At 36.3% G+C, this 14,017-nt stretch overlaps 1 protein-coding gene across 6 annotated transcripts in view; it reads left to right on the top strand.

The window, feature by feature from the left end:
- The window catches only part of LOC150107393 (homeobox-containing protein 1-like), a 194,725-nt gene that overhangs the window by 27,525 nt on the left and 153,183 nt on the right, over positions 1-14,017 (top strand). The window lies entirely within an intron of this gene.

Here is a 14,017-nt window from a genome sequence, read left to right as displayed (position 1 = left end):
GTTATGTTAATGATATTTTTGCTGTTTGACCTTAGAAAATGAACTTGCCATATATTTTCGCATATAATGCGAACTAGAAATTTTGTTTGAAACTAGCCCTAAAATGCCATGTCCACGTATAATGCGATCTGTTAATCTTGTTCCATAACATTATAAATAATACAATACGAATTAACGAAAGAAATATTTATTTTAAAACAAAATCTCAAAATTCTTTAAATTCTTCATCTTTTGAGTCATCAAACAATTCTTTTATAAATTCATCTGTAGACATTGCGTCATCAGTGTAGCAGTTGTCATCGTCGTCATGCTCTCTATTTTGTTGTGCATCATCCTCGCTTTTGTATATGACGTCATCTTCAGATCCATCCATTGAATTACTTATTCCACATTTAAGAAATGAGCGTTGAATCATTTCAGATGGTATCGAATCCCAAGCTTCTTTAATCCAGCTGGTGACTAGGGTGATCTCAGGCTTCTGAAAATTTCCACCCTTTGTCATCTTCACCAAACCAGATGACATCCATTCTCTCCATTTTTCACGTAAGTGATCTTTAAATGGCTTATTCAAGCTGACATCAAGCGGCTGCAAAACGGAAGTTAGACCACCTGGCATGACTGCTAGGTCTGTACGTAGCTCATGTGCTTTCTCTTTGCTTGCCTCCGTTAAAAGCGTCCGGAACATATCCCAGACTAGCATGCTTTGTTGACTTAACAAGCTGCCTGGACGTATGTTCCATACTTGATCCAGCCGCAATTGTACACCTTCTTCATCCATCCAACTTTCTGATTGGCGCGAAAAATGACACCTGGTGAAAATTTCATAGGTGTCGGAATTTTCTTCCTTTTATATATCACTCATCTCATCTTCCTTATACCCTCCTTTACCTTGCGGTGTCGAGGGTCCATTGATCATCGGACCTCACTCCGTTTACAGGATAAGGTTTCTCAGCCTTATGCCCCGGTGTATCCTATGGCCTGTAGTGTTGAGTTCTCAAGGCCAGTTTGCCTGCTTTGCGGGATAAAAAACCCCAGAATAAACTAGGGGAAAAACCCTGCTGTCCACGCCCAAGACTGGCTAACTTGGCTCTGGCTGAGGAAGATCCTTCAGCTCCTCACGTCACCGACGTGAATCGAACCTAGGACACTCCTTCCCCAGGCATATGGTTGCGAAGCGCATAGCCACTAAGCTAACCGCGCAGACGCGCGGTTAGCCTAGTGGCTATGCACGTATATATATTTGTGTATATATATATATGCGCGTTATATATCACTGTCAGCTTTAATTTGGTTCTGTCTGCCATTGCATGCTAGAACAACGGTAAAATGTGTGTTTTCATGTCCCATTGTTTTTATGAGGACACTCTTTTCACCAACTGAGTTTACTGTTCGATTCCCACGTATATCAAAGTACATGGGTGTCTCATCCATATTGCCTATTTGGTAAAGTTCATATCCGTGATACTTCTGTAATTTTATGATAAATTTATGGAAGGACTCCACTTTTTCTTCAAGCTGCTTTGGTAACTTCTGCGCAATTTTGGTTTGGTGTCGTAATGTTAATGCTTTGTGTTCCATAAATCTGTTGCACCACCTAGGCGAAGCAAGAAAAGATGAAATACCTGGTGTGTCCTTGAATTTACCATTCTTGAGTTGTAGAGCTCTAAAACGAATTGCACTTCTTGTTACTATAATGCCATCTTGTCGTTGCATCAAAATCCATTCATTTAGCTCTTCTTCGAGTTCTGGAAAGGATGCTACATCTCCACGATGGGCACGTTTCGTTTTGGGGATTTTTTCAAGACTGTCTTTTTGCTTACGCCAAAGTCTAATATTACTCTCTGCTACACCAAATTCTCTCATAACAACACTGTTATTATGTTCTTCTGCAAACTGCATGACACGCAATTTAAATCCTGCTTCAAAAGATGAACGTTTACGTTTCTGTTGGCTCATTTTCAGGCTAGGTTGTTTAACAAATAATATTTAAAATGAACTGTGGTTAAACCGATATAACTGTGTTAATATCCTGCCAAGGGGATGGGATATTAGCACTACTTACATTACTGGCTTTATGCGCAGATACTGCCTCCAGTAACTTAGCAGTTTTAAATATGCACGCCTTTTCAAAGAAAGTTGCGAAGCTCTTTTACATTGGCCAAATCTGAATCGGAATGATTGTCTCTCTCTCTTACCCCCCCCCCCCCCCCCCCAAAAAAAAAAAAAAATTGGGAGATTCTCTTTTTATGTGACCATCAAAAATAGTTTTAATAATGCTATTTATTAATATATTAATTTCTAGCATGCAGCAAGTTTTTAATTGGTAAACTGATTGTTGTATGTACCTTGTATTCCTTTTTCTTTGATTTGTTTGTTTCTACGCACTGATAATGTACTGTTATTTTCAGTACGAAATATCTGTATTTTCATTTCATTAAGGGAATTACTGTGGTTATCATGCAATTTGTTGTTTATAGTCATGCCACAGGTACCTTTTTAAAGATTAGAATTATTTCCTCTGTTATTCAAAGAATGTATACAGGATGCTATTCACAGTTTTTTTGCAGATTGATTTTTACTTCCCGGTTCTTCTGCATAATCAACTCTGATATAGTAGTTCTGTTTTCCAAGGCATAGTCATAATTGCATCAATGCATCCTGATCTCAACATTTCTCATGATCTTTTCCATGTAATTTTTGCATCCAAGATTGTTTGCCTAAGCTCCATGGAGTCAGACATTGCAGAAGTTCTGCACTCACCATACTCTCGGACAATGCATTCCCCTCACCAACTACTTTCCATACAAAAAACCTGCTCCTCCAATCCCATATTTATACCTTCCTTATATAGCTCTATGTCTATGGATTCTGCCATTGTCTCCTAATGAAAAATCTCTACGTTAATCCGTGCCTCGACTGGCATGCAAAACTAAGTGAGGGCATCAGCATTTTATGCTGTAGTGAAGGAGAGTGTCTCCTCCTTGTTGCAGCTGAAGACTGAAATGGCTGAGTTAGCAGATGACCGAAATTTAATTTGACAATGGTAATGAAGGCATGACAGCAAACTATGTGACACAGTCCAGGCACACTCCGAGACAAAACAGAGATGTGGCCAGTCACTGTGGAAGAGACAGGAACCTCACCACGTAGCCTTCCATAGTAAACCATGAAACAGAGAACTATGTTGGATTTAAGCAATTGAGACAAGGTTGGACCCTCTGCAACTTTTATCTCTTGGAAACATTACAGGGAAGAAGAGAAAGAAACTCAGGAATGTAAGACGGATGCTATGAAAATAGCATATGACAAAGATACCTTAAACCCTCCAGGGAGGGTATCTCCTGATCCTTCACGTCTGAAAACCAAGAATCTTCTCTTAAGGCTTGCAACTTGGAATGTAAGGACCTTATATGAAGTTGAGAAGTTAGATAACCTTATACAAGAACTTGAAGCAATGAAAATTGGCATTGCTGGTATCAGTGAATTAAAATGGACTAATAGTGGAAAAATAAACAGAGCCATTCAATTATATACTCATGTGGAGACAGTCATAGGAATGAAGTAGCATTTGTACTAAAAAATAAGATTGTGCAATCCTTACTTGGATTTTGGCCCATAAGTGACAGGATAATTGTATTAAAAATTGCAGCTCAATCTTTTAATATTTTTATTGTCCAAATATATGCACCTACTTCTGATTACCCAGATGAAGATGTAGAATGCTTCTATTAAGGCATTCAAAATGCACTTGACAACGCTAAATCAGATGACATAACTATCGTTATGGGAGATCTAAATGCTAAAGTAGGCTCAGAAAAGATCTCTTCCTGCATGGGAAACCAGGGCCTGGGACATAGAAATCCAAGAGGAGAAAGATTAATACAGTTCTGTGAAGAAAACAATCTGGTAATAGCAAATACTTTATTTAGCCACCCTCCTAGAAGACTTTATGCATGGAAAAGTCTCGGAGATAGCTGTAGGAACCAGATTAACTATATAATGATTAAAAAAAAAATTCAAGAATAACATCTTACAAGCCGAACATACCCAGGGGGCTGATATTGAACAACGTTATAGTAGAACAGTTTGGAATAAAAATTTCCATACATAAAACTAAAACAATGGCATTTTGTGGACGAACTCCAGTTAGAAGTAAAATAGTTATTAATAATAAAATAATAGAACAGATAAATACTTTTTATCTTGGATGTGAAATGCATATGAAGGGGAAAAGGACATAAAATTTAAATACTTTATTTAGCCACCCTCCTGGAAGACTTTACACATGGAAAAGTCCTGGAGATAGCTGTAGGGACCAGATTAACTATATAATGATTAAAAAAAAATTCAAGAATAACATCTTACAAGCCGAACATACCCAGGGGCTGATATTGGATCAGACCATAACCCTATGATCATTAAAGCAGCAGTAAAATTAAAGAAAACAATGAAACCTATAAACATAGAAAAATATGATCTTGGCTCCCTTAAAAATCAAGAAATACAAGATAAATTTTTAAAGGAACTGGCACAATTCACTGCTGTTAATGTTCCTGATTCCACCAAGTACCCTTATCCTAAAGATGAGATTGAGGATAGATGGCAGAAATTTAAAGAGGGCATAAAAAGGGCAGTAAAACAGACAATTCCCAAATTTGAGAAGATGATGAGTAAATCCTGGATGAATGACAAGATACTGAAAATGATGAGGAAAGAAAGAAACACAAAAATCGTCCTGAATACAAGAACTTAAACAAGGTGATCAGGAAAGAATGTAGGATTGCAAAAGAACTATGGCTCAACAACAAATGCAAGGAAATTGAGATTCTGGACAAAAAGCACAAAACCAGAGAAAAAGTTAGGGAGCTAACTAGCAAATCTTGCAAAGGGTAGGCTCTCATTGCATTGAAGATACCAGTGGAAACATCTTAATGGAGAAAGACAAAATAAGAGATAGATGGGTAGAGTATTCAAAGGAACTTTACAATCATGATAGAATAGATAAGCCAGTGCAAGAAGATTTGGAGGGGCCTACTATTCTTACCTGGGAAGTAACAAATGCCATTAGGAAACTGAGACCAGGAAAAGCTGCAGGAATGGATGGAATTATGGCAGAATAATTCCATCCATCCAGAATAAAGAAAAGGCTTTAGATGATAAGGCCATAAGATCACGGACTGACATATGTAACAAAATATATGAATCTGGACACCTGCCAAAAGATTTTAAGCACTCAATGTTCCTACCAATACCAAAAAAATCAAAGACAATCAAATGTGAAGAGTACAGAACAATCAGTCAGATAGCAAAAATTATGTTATATATCATCCTAGAAAGAAATAAACATAAAATCAAAATGGAAAATGAAACACAATCTGGTTTTCAGGAAAATAAAAGAACTAGAGAAGGATTCTTCAACATTAGAACTATTCTAGAAAGATATCTGGAGAAGTAGCAGGAAGTTTACTTATGTTTTATTGACTACACAAAGGCCTTTGACAATATACAACATGAACAACTAATCAAATGCATCAGAAATTTAGGAGTAGATGGTAAAGATACCAGATTACTGATAAATCTATATTGGGAGCAAACTGCTTCAATAAAAATATCAGGAGAAATTTCAGAAGAATTCCCAGTAAAGAAGGGTGTCAGACAAGGCTGTGTTCTTTCTCCTATATTGTTTAATCTCTATACTGAAAATATCTTCTAGCAATTAGAAGAATTTAAAGGAGTCGGCATAGGAGGCAGGAATATAAACAACTTAAGATATGCAGATGATACAGTACTGCTAGCTGAAAATGAAAAAGATCTTCAAAACCTACTAGAAGAGATGCTGAAGCTAAGTGAAAAATTTGAACTTCCAAAAAAACTAAAACCATGCTGGTAACAAGAGTAAAAGGAAAAATACCCGATATAAATATTAAGATCAGACGAAATATTTTAGATCAAGTAGAGAGTTATATATATTTGGGTGTCAACTGATTACAGAGAATGGAAATTGTGATAAGGAAATATTAAGAATAGAAATTGCTAGATCAACCTTCATTAGCATGAAAAACATTCTGACCTCAAGGGAAATTCATACAAAAACAAGAATTAGGCTGTCCAAATGCTACGTATGGTCAATACTGCTATATGGAGCAGAAACCTGGACAATATCAAAATATTGTGAAAATAAACTAAAAGCCTTTGAGATGTGGATCCTCAGAAGAATTCTTAGTCCCATGGACTGCCAAAAAAACTAATTTAGAAATATTAGAGATGATTGGAGAAGATAGGAATCTGTTGAAAACCATTAAGAAAAGGAAAACCATCTACTTTGGTCACATACTAAGGCATGAATCCCTACAAAAAATACTTCTAGAAGGAATGATACAAGAAAAAAGAAGAGGAGGAAGACAAAGAACAGATTGGATGAGAAATATTAAAGACTGGACCTTATTATTCTATGAAGAATGCAAAAGAGAAGCATAAAACCGTACATGGTGGAAGCTCATGGTAGTCAACCTCCTGGAAGGAGATGACATCTAACAAGATAAGAGACATTAATCTGGTAACAGCCCTGCACCAACATATGCCTATTAGTCATATCCACTCTCCTTCTATTCACAGAGATCTTCAGTTTGCATTTCCTCAAACTGGTCTTCATGTCTCGTAATTTTCCAGATACTTCGCATGGACTTAGGGAATCTTATTCTCTGGACCCTCTGTAAGATATCTTCATCTTGGAAACTAGGTAACCAGATTTTCATACAGTACATATGCAGCCTGATCAAGGCCTTATGCTAGGGAACCACCTCTTTTGCTTCTGCATGTCAAGCTCTTCATCTTTGCTATAATCTGGTGTGATGTCACAATTTTAGCATTGTGATCCCTAAACTTTGAATCTGTCCATCACTACTGCTCTCAGATCTCTCATCTCTTCTACCTCATTCAGAATTTACCTGATAATTGTGTATGTTGCATCTCATCCTTGCCTAGAATATTTCATCACCTTACATTTTGCAACATTAGATTTGCAGCTCCACTGACTTGCCAATTCACACAGTATATTCAGATCCTTCAAGTCAACAATATTTGCTGTGTTCCTTATGGTTCTTCCCAACTTTTTTTCATCTGCAAACAGCTGCATATCTCTTACGCCTGTCCCATTATTTTTAAATACAAGTTAAACAATAATGGTCTCAAAACAGACCTCTTTTTCTTTTGTTATACCACTCTATACACAACCTGCTGATGCCTGTCTTACAGCCAATAATCTATCCAATTCACTAGTCTCTTATTCATTCCTATCTGTTTCAGTTTAGTTCCCAGCTTTTAAGTTGTGGATGGGAGAAATAAAACACTTGATCAAAGATTAGAGACCACAGATATGAGGGTTCTGAGGAAAAAATTAGGGGAGTCAACCCTAATCAATGGCAGAATCACATTAAAAATGAAGGCATTAGGAAGGAACTTGACATTGTTTGTATTCAAGAATGTGTGAGCAGGTCTAATCTAATGTGGTATAGTCACTTAAATAGAATGGAAGAGGAAAGATTAGCAAAACAGGTGTTTGATGGCAGGAAAAAAGACAAAGACACAGAGGAAGACCAAGGTCTGCGTGGATTGATTCAGAAGTGCCTTAGAACAGTGCTTCCCAAACTTATGGATGCCAAGGCCCCCCTTTGAAAAAATTAAAACATTTCACAGCCCCCATCGAAAAAACAAATCGCAATACAGACACATATTATTATAATATTTATTGTATTTATATTCAATACAATTTATATTCAAGATTTTGGTTTATAATCTTTTTTGTGTTGCTTATCAATACCTTTGAAATGAAAGTTATATGAATAAGCATATATTTACTAATATTCATTAATTGCCAAAATACGTAAGAAGCAAAATTTGTTAACCAACACCAATGTGCGATTTTTTCCATTGAAATATAAAAAAACAACAAAAAAGAAATAATAAAATTTAAATACGTTTCTTTTAAGATTAAAAAAATCTACTGTGTCTTAAAACATTTTAAATTTGTTTTCTTTATTTCACGGCTCCCCTCAACAAAACGTACGGCCCCCCAAGGGGGCCGCGGCCCACAGTTTGGGAAGCGCTGCCTTAGAAGAATGAAATGTCATATTATGACAACATTGGAGTGCTGACAAATAATAGATTAATTTGGAGAATAATTGTTGATAGGGAATTAATAAATGTAAAGTTAATCATGTAGTGCTGTCATAATAGTCTGAACACACCTTCAAGGTACATATCAGGAAATTGATTATGATGATGACTTGTGCAACAAATCTGTCATTGAAAGGCCTCTGAAAAATCCAAGATTGATAATGACCTCCCACTTCTGAATCCTGGCCCTTGCCAACCTGTTCAGCACCTTAACCACAGAAACAGCCTGGTCTATTATTTTGAGACATCCTCATGACATCACATGTTAAACAGGTATGCCAGTTCTTCTTGATGGAGTTAACAGCACCCTTGCCATCAACTCCCTGGAGCATTCCTTCAAGACCTGCAGTGATAACATTAAGTTTACTTAATTCCTCATATCTATTATTTATTCACTATCAATCCTTCTTTCATCATATCTTCTCTACACTCATGCCCTTGATGTTGCACATGTGAGGATGAAATATCCTGATAAACTGCTCATTGAATACCTCAACTTTATCCTATGCAATAGTTACCAATTTATCATTTTAATCCACTAACATCATCTCCTAATCATTTTCTTCTACTTGCCACATATTGAAAGCACACTTCATAGGATATTTCTTTGCTCGATTGGCTTGGAGTGCATTTTTGCTGTCCTTAAATGAATCCCCTTCCTGACTCATCTTTGTGCTCCTTATTTTAACTGATCATTTTCCACCAAGCCTTCTTTTTCCAGATTGTATGCTTAATCTCTTCATTTGTCCATTTTACTCCTATCTTATTTAGCCTTTTTACATTTGGAATACACTCGCACTCAGATATTTAACATATGAGATGTTAAATATCTCTTGATCAATGCCCAAGCAGCATCTGTTTCCTTTTCACTCAACTCTTTCCATGCTCCCATTTGTTTCATAAGTTTTTTGTGATCACCAGTGTTATAGATCCACATGTATTCTTTCCTTGTAGAAGTTTTCATATGATTGGCTAGAACCTCATGGTTTCTCTTATAACTGGAAGGAGAGTAGATACTCCATTTGCAATCATATCTTCTGATAGCATGATCAGATTCCTTCAACTCCAATGTATCCTCCATTGTATATTGCCTAAGATAGTTGGCCCTCAAAAGCTCAAATTCATTCTCCCAATTCCGTGGTTCTACTCTATTTCCCAGTCATTATTACTGTAATTACAATCACCCATAATGATCACACTATATTTCTTTATCTCCATCCTCCACATTCTCTGACCTATAGCCACATCCCACTAAATATCTCATCTTATCAACCTCCACCTCACACATTACTCTTCAGCACCACTGCCACTATTATTTCATTGTATCTCCCCTTGTACTGGCATAATTCCTCTTCTGTCATCATCAGCACTCCTCCCTCCCGGTTTTCATGAAAAACTTCATGCCTTTCCATCTCCATACAGAACCACTCATGTCGTTCATCTTTTTTTTTTCTGCTGTCTTGTTTTATTCTTCCTCACTCTTGTTTTTATCTGCAAAGCATGTAATCTCATTTTGATATGACTCTTCTTGTTTTTCATTGTAATCATCTCATTCTTCAACTCTTTATTCTGGCAGTTGCATTCTCTTTTGTATGCAGTTGCTTTTGCCTTTTGCTCTGTGTGCTCTTTCATTCGCACATCAGTCACACTTCCTTTTGCTCTTTCAGTCTCTTGTGTTCACAATCATATTTTCTGCACTCCTATTCTCTTGCTCGCCCTTCTGGTGATACCATTCTCAGTTTTATGCTCATCACTGCCTTCCACCTTGCACAGAAAGCATATTCTATCAAAATATGCTTTCTGTGGATCCATACCTCTCACTTCTCTTATTCTGTTTCTTCACAAGCCTGTTCCCCACACATACATATTACACTTCCATCAATGAACCATCTTTAAAAAATTATATTGCTCATCACATTTGATTTCCATGCCACTCATCTGGTTGTTCTTTTGTCATTTTGCCTTTTTTAACTGAAAGCTATATGACACAAAAATCACAACCTACTAACCTCAACAGTTATTACATACAGTCTCATATAACTAATAAATAATCACCAAAAGACATACAATATTTTGCCAATATTGCAGAAAATAGCTTACCTCAGATTGAGTAATTCTGCAAGCAATCTTCTGTCAACAGTGGCTGTGCCCCTTCATGTTCCATTCTGTTTAAGTGACCATACCACTGCAAATAATTATTATCCAACGTAGGTATTTTTGATTACTAAGACTATCCTTCCTTTCATTTGTTGACATGATTCTTTCATGGAAGTCATCTGTTTACTGTTCTGATTTGTTTAGTTCCTAAATAGTCTTTAGTTAGATACATTCCTGCTAACATACATTCAAGGCCATCTAATGGGAGCTACATGCTCATGCCATCTGTATGAAACTAATTTTGGTACAAATTATCATGAAGTATATAGCTATACATGCAATTGTTTGACCTACAGTATCTATCACAAATTCAAAAGGACTTCACAGATAACATGGTTCTGCCATTTACTGAGACCCAATTGTCTAAATGGGTCTCGGTAAATGGCAGAACCACAATCTACAGAATGAAGGTTAACATGAGCAGAGTTCTCCATCTAGCACTCTCACTTAATCTGACAAGTAGCTAATGTCAAAAAACAATGTTTCAAATGTGTGAAAGTGCCAGCGATGGTTCGAAAAATTCTGATAAGGGGACTTTAGCTTGAAAGACTGCCCTTGCTCTGGAAGTCTTTCGAGCCTTGTCTCTCTTGATAATGATATGCTGGAAGCCGCTATTGCAAGAAATGCAATACAACTGTTGAAGATTTAGCAAAAGATCTTAATTCATCATATCATTGACCATCCATCACCATTTGCAAGAACTTAGAAGCATCTAAGCTTGGCAAGCCAGTTCATGAGGACTGACAAACAACAATTGAAGAGAGCCATCAACATCTGCACTGCTCTTCATTCTCAAGAGGTTCAATCTCTGTTTTTGAGTTGTGTAGTCACCGTGATGAAAAGTGGATACTTTATGTTAATCGCCGAAGGTCAGGGGAACAGGTTAAACCTCAGCCAAAACAAGACCTTCACCCTCAGAAGGTTTTGTTTAACGGTTGGTGGGATATTGCAGGTATTATGCATTTTGAACTCTTCCCACAAAACCAAACATTCACAGCTGAAGTATACTGTGAACAACTCGATCGATTTAATGAAAAACTTAAAGAAAAGAGGTGTTCTTTGGTCACTTGAAAGCATGTTGTTTTTCACCATGATAAGCAAGCCCTCATAGTGCAAGAATCACCTGTACCAAGGGTGGGGAACTCAGCTGGGAAAAGCTTTCACATCCTCTGTATTTTCCTGATCTTTCACCTTCAGATTACCACTTATTTCGAAGTTTGCAACATTTCATTAACGAAAAACTAATGATACATTAGAGACACTGAAATTGAGCCTATGCGACTTCTTTTCCTCCAAACTCCTGAATTCTATAGAAATGGCATTATGAAACTTTCACAATGTTGGAAAAGCATTATTGATTAATGGAGAATATATACTTGATTAAATTAGCAAGTAATTTATCTTTTATATCCTTTAAAAACTTGATGCTAAAAACGACATTACTTTTGGGATGACCTAATATGTTCCATCAGCTGGATATTCAAAACTGTATTCATAAGAGATGCAGAGGAACAAATAACACAGACAACTACCAGGTGTTAAGATGACCATCAGGTACTGACTGTGAAGGTTTCTAGAAACTGATATTTATGATTGGTGTAGAAGTGACTAGCCTAATATAGGCAAAGAGAAGATTTAGAAAATCATTTTTTCACTCTTAAAATATTAACCTTGTCTCATGAATTGGTACTGTTGTGTATAACTATAACTGCAGCATTGTATGTAGTTATACACTGTTGTGTATAACTACACACAATGCTGCACAAAAGGATACTGTATAAAGTTCACATTATACTGTAGTTGCAACCTGATTAAATATCATATTGTGAATGGTTTTTGGTGGTTGGCTGGTTATTGATTTAGGGACTAGTCTGAAAGTGGTCATTGTGTTAAGCTTCTTGACACTCGCTCATCTCATATTCCTGTGTATAGTTTCTAACCCAAGTTCCTGGGTTCCATCTTTTGAGATTAGGTTTCTAGTATTCTAGTCCCCAATATAGATCCTTTTTGGGCAAATCCTAATACAGATCTAGGTGTTCTGTCCATTCTTGTCATCACTGTGTACTCTTAAGCTGTTTCTTTTTTTTTTATGTTTGTGGAATGAAAAATTAGTTATATAAGAACAAATACTCTTCCTTTCTGTATTTGAAAAGGCTTTTTCTTTCTTAGAAATAGTTCTTCTGTCAGGGATAAGAATCTAATCTGAGTATGGAGGTGTTGAGCACTGCTGTGTCGCACTGAAGATGAGTATCATCTGAACATATGTATTCTATGAAGCCACCCTCTGTATAAAGTTAACTGATATAGCATGTATCTCTTAAATGCATTTTGCAGTCCCCTTCCTACAATCATCTGGGACTAGTCTTTGCCAATATCTGAATAATATATTTCTTGGAAGATGGATTGGCAGTTTAGACCACTTCCACTTCCCAGACATAACTGTAAGTAATAAATGAAAACATTGCTAGACAGTATCATATCAGTACTTGGAGGTAAAAAAGTCCAGAAACCCAAAATGTAAGGGAATTAGAAATTTGAGTTGAAATACGGTAACATGAAAGTTTTATTGTGGCTACACTTTGCCATGCATAAAGGGAAGTTTCAAATGATTTGCACATAGTTCTTAACATTCAATTTATAAAAAGAGAAATAAAACAATGTGTGGGAAAGAATTTTGCAAATTATGAAAAATAAGTTATTTTCTAGAGCAGATCTTTTGAGAAAATTGGGTTTAGAAAATTATACTTTACAAGAAATTATATTGTTTAAAATTTGTTCATGATGCATCCTCACAATTAGGCTACTTGTATAGGCTTATGACTTATCATTAATTTCCTTAGTATTCCACAATGCCAAGTGCACTGCCTTTTAGATGTGCCTAATACTATGCATTAGGGAAGGGTTGCTGCCAGACCAGTTTTGACCATTACTGAGAGGGAAAAAGTAAAGGGGTGATCATCATAGGTCTAGAGTAGTTAGTTATAGTATAGGGGTGCAAGTGAGCCTGATAGTATTAGGATAAAGAAAAAACAGATAGCATGAGACAGAGAGAAAAGAGGCCTAAGCTATTTTATATCATATAGCCCAAGGCTATCAGTTTTTTTTTTTTTTTTTTTTCATTAGTCTCATGCAGCTGAACATCCAAAAGACCAATTGAAACGAAAGCACAAAGATTACTGATACCCAGATGGTTAGCCTTATCTGAGTTGGCCTTCTCTGCCTAGGATTGCTTTCCAGTCATCCCTTCAATTGACCATAAGACCACATTGAACTAAGAGGATGGAGCCATTTAAAAAAAAAACCTCTCATTCTCATAGTAAAAGTATATTGAATTTTATCTCTCCTGGTGAATATTGCATAATGTGGGTGGTCTGCACTACCTGGCCAAAACTTTGCTATCTCCTAGAATGCTTCTTTCTAAATACAAAAATCGTCTGACTCAACAATAAAATTTCCACAATGCAATATTGTAAAGCATTTGTATATCATATTTCGGTTTTCAAATGTATGTTTTTTCCTAAATTTCCATTTAATTATAGAAATCAAAATTCTCTTCCCATTGCTGACAAGCTGGAGGGTAATGGGGAAAAAAAAACTGTTCTGTTCTGTTGTAAGTAGGGTTACCATACGTCCCGCATTTTGATAATGAAAATATCTGTCTGCATACATTTTCGAAACCTCCCGT

Source organism: Typopeltis vanoorti, chromosome 4 (assembly GCF_054136105.1).
Source record: "Typopeltis vanoorti isolate ZY-2024b chromosome 4, IOZ_Tvanoo_1.0, whole genome shotgun sequence".
Classification (NCBI taxonomy): domain Eukaryota; kingdom Metazoa; phylum Arthropoda; class Arachnida; order Uropygi; family Thelyphonidae; genus Typopeltis; species Typopeltis vanoorti.
Note: the sequence above shows the minus strand (reverse complement) of the source record. Positions and strands in the feature narration are given on the sequence as shown.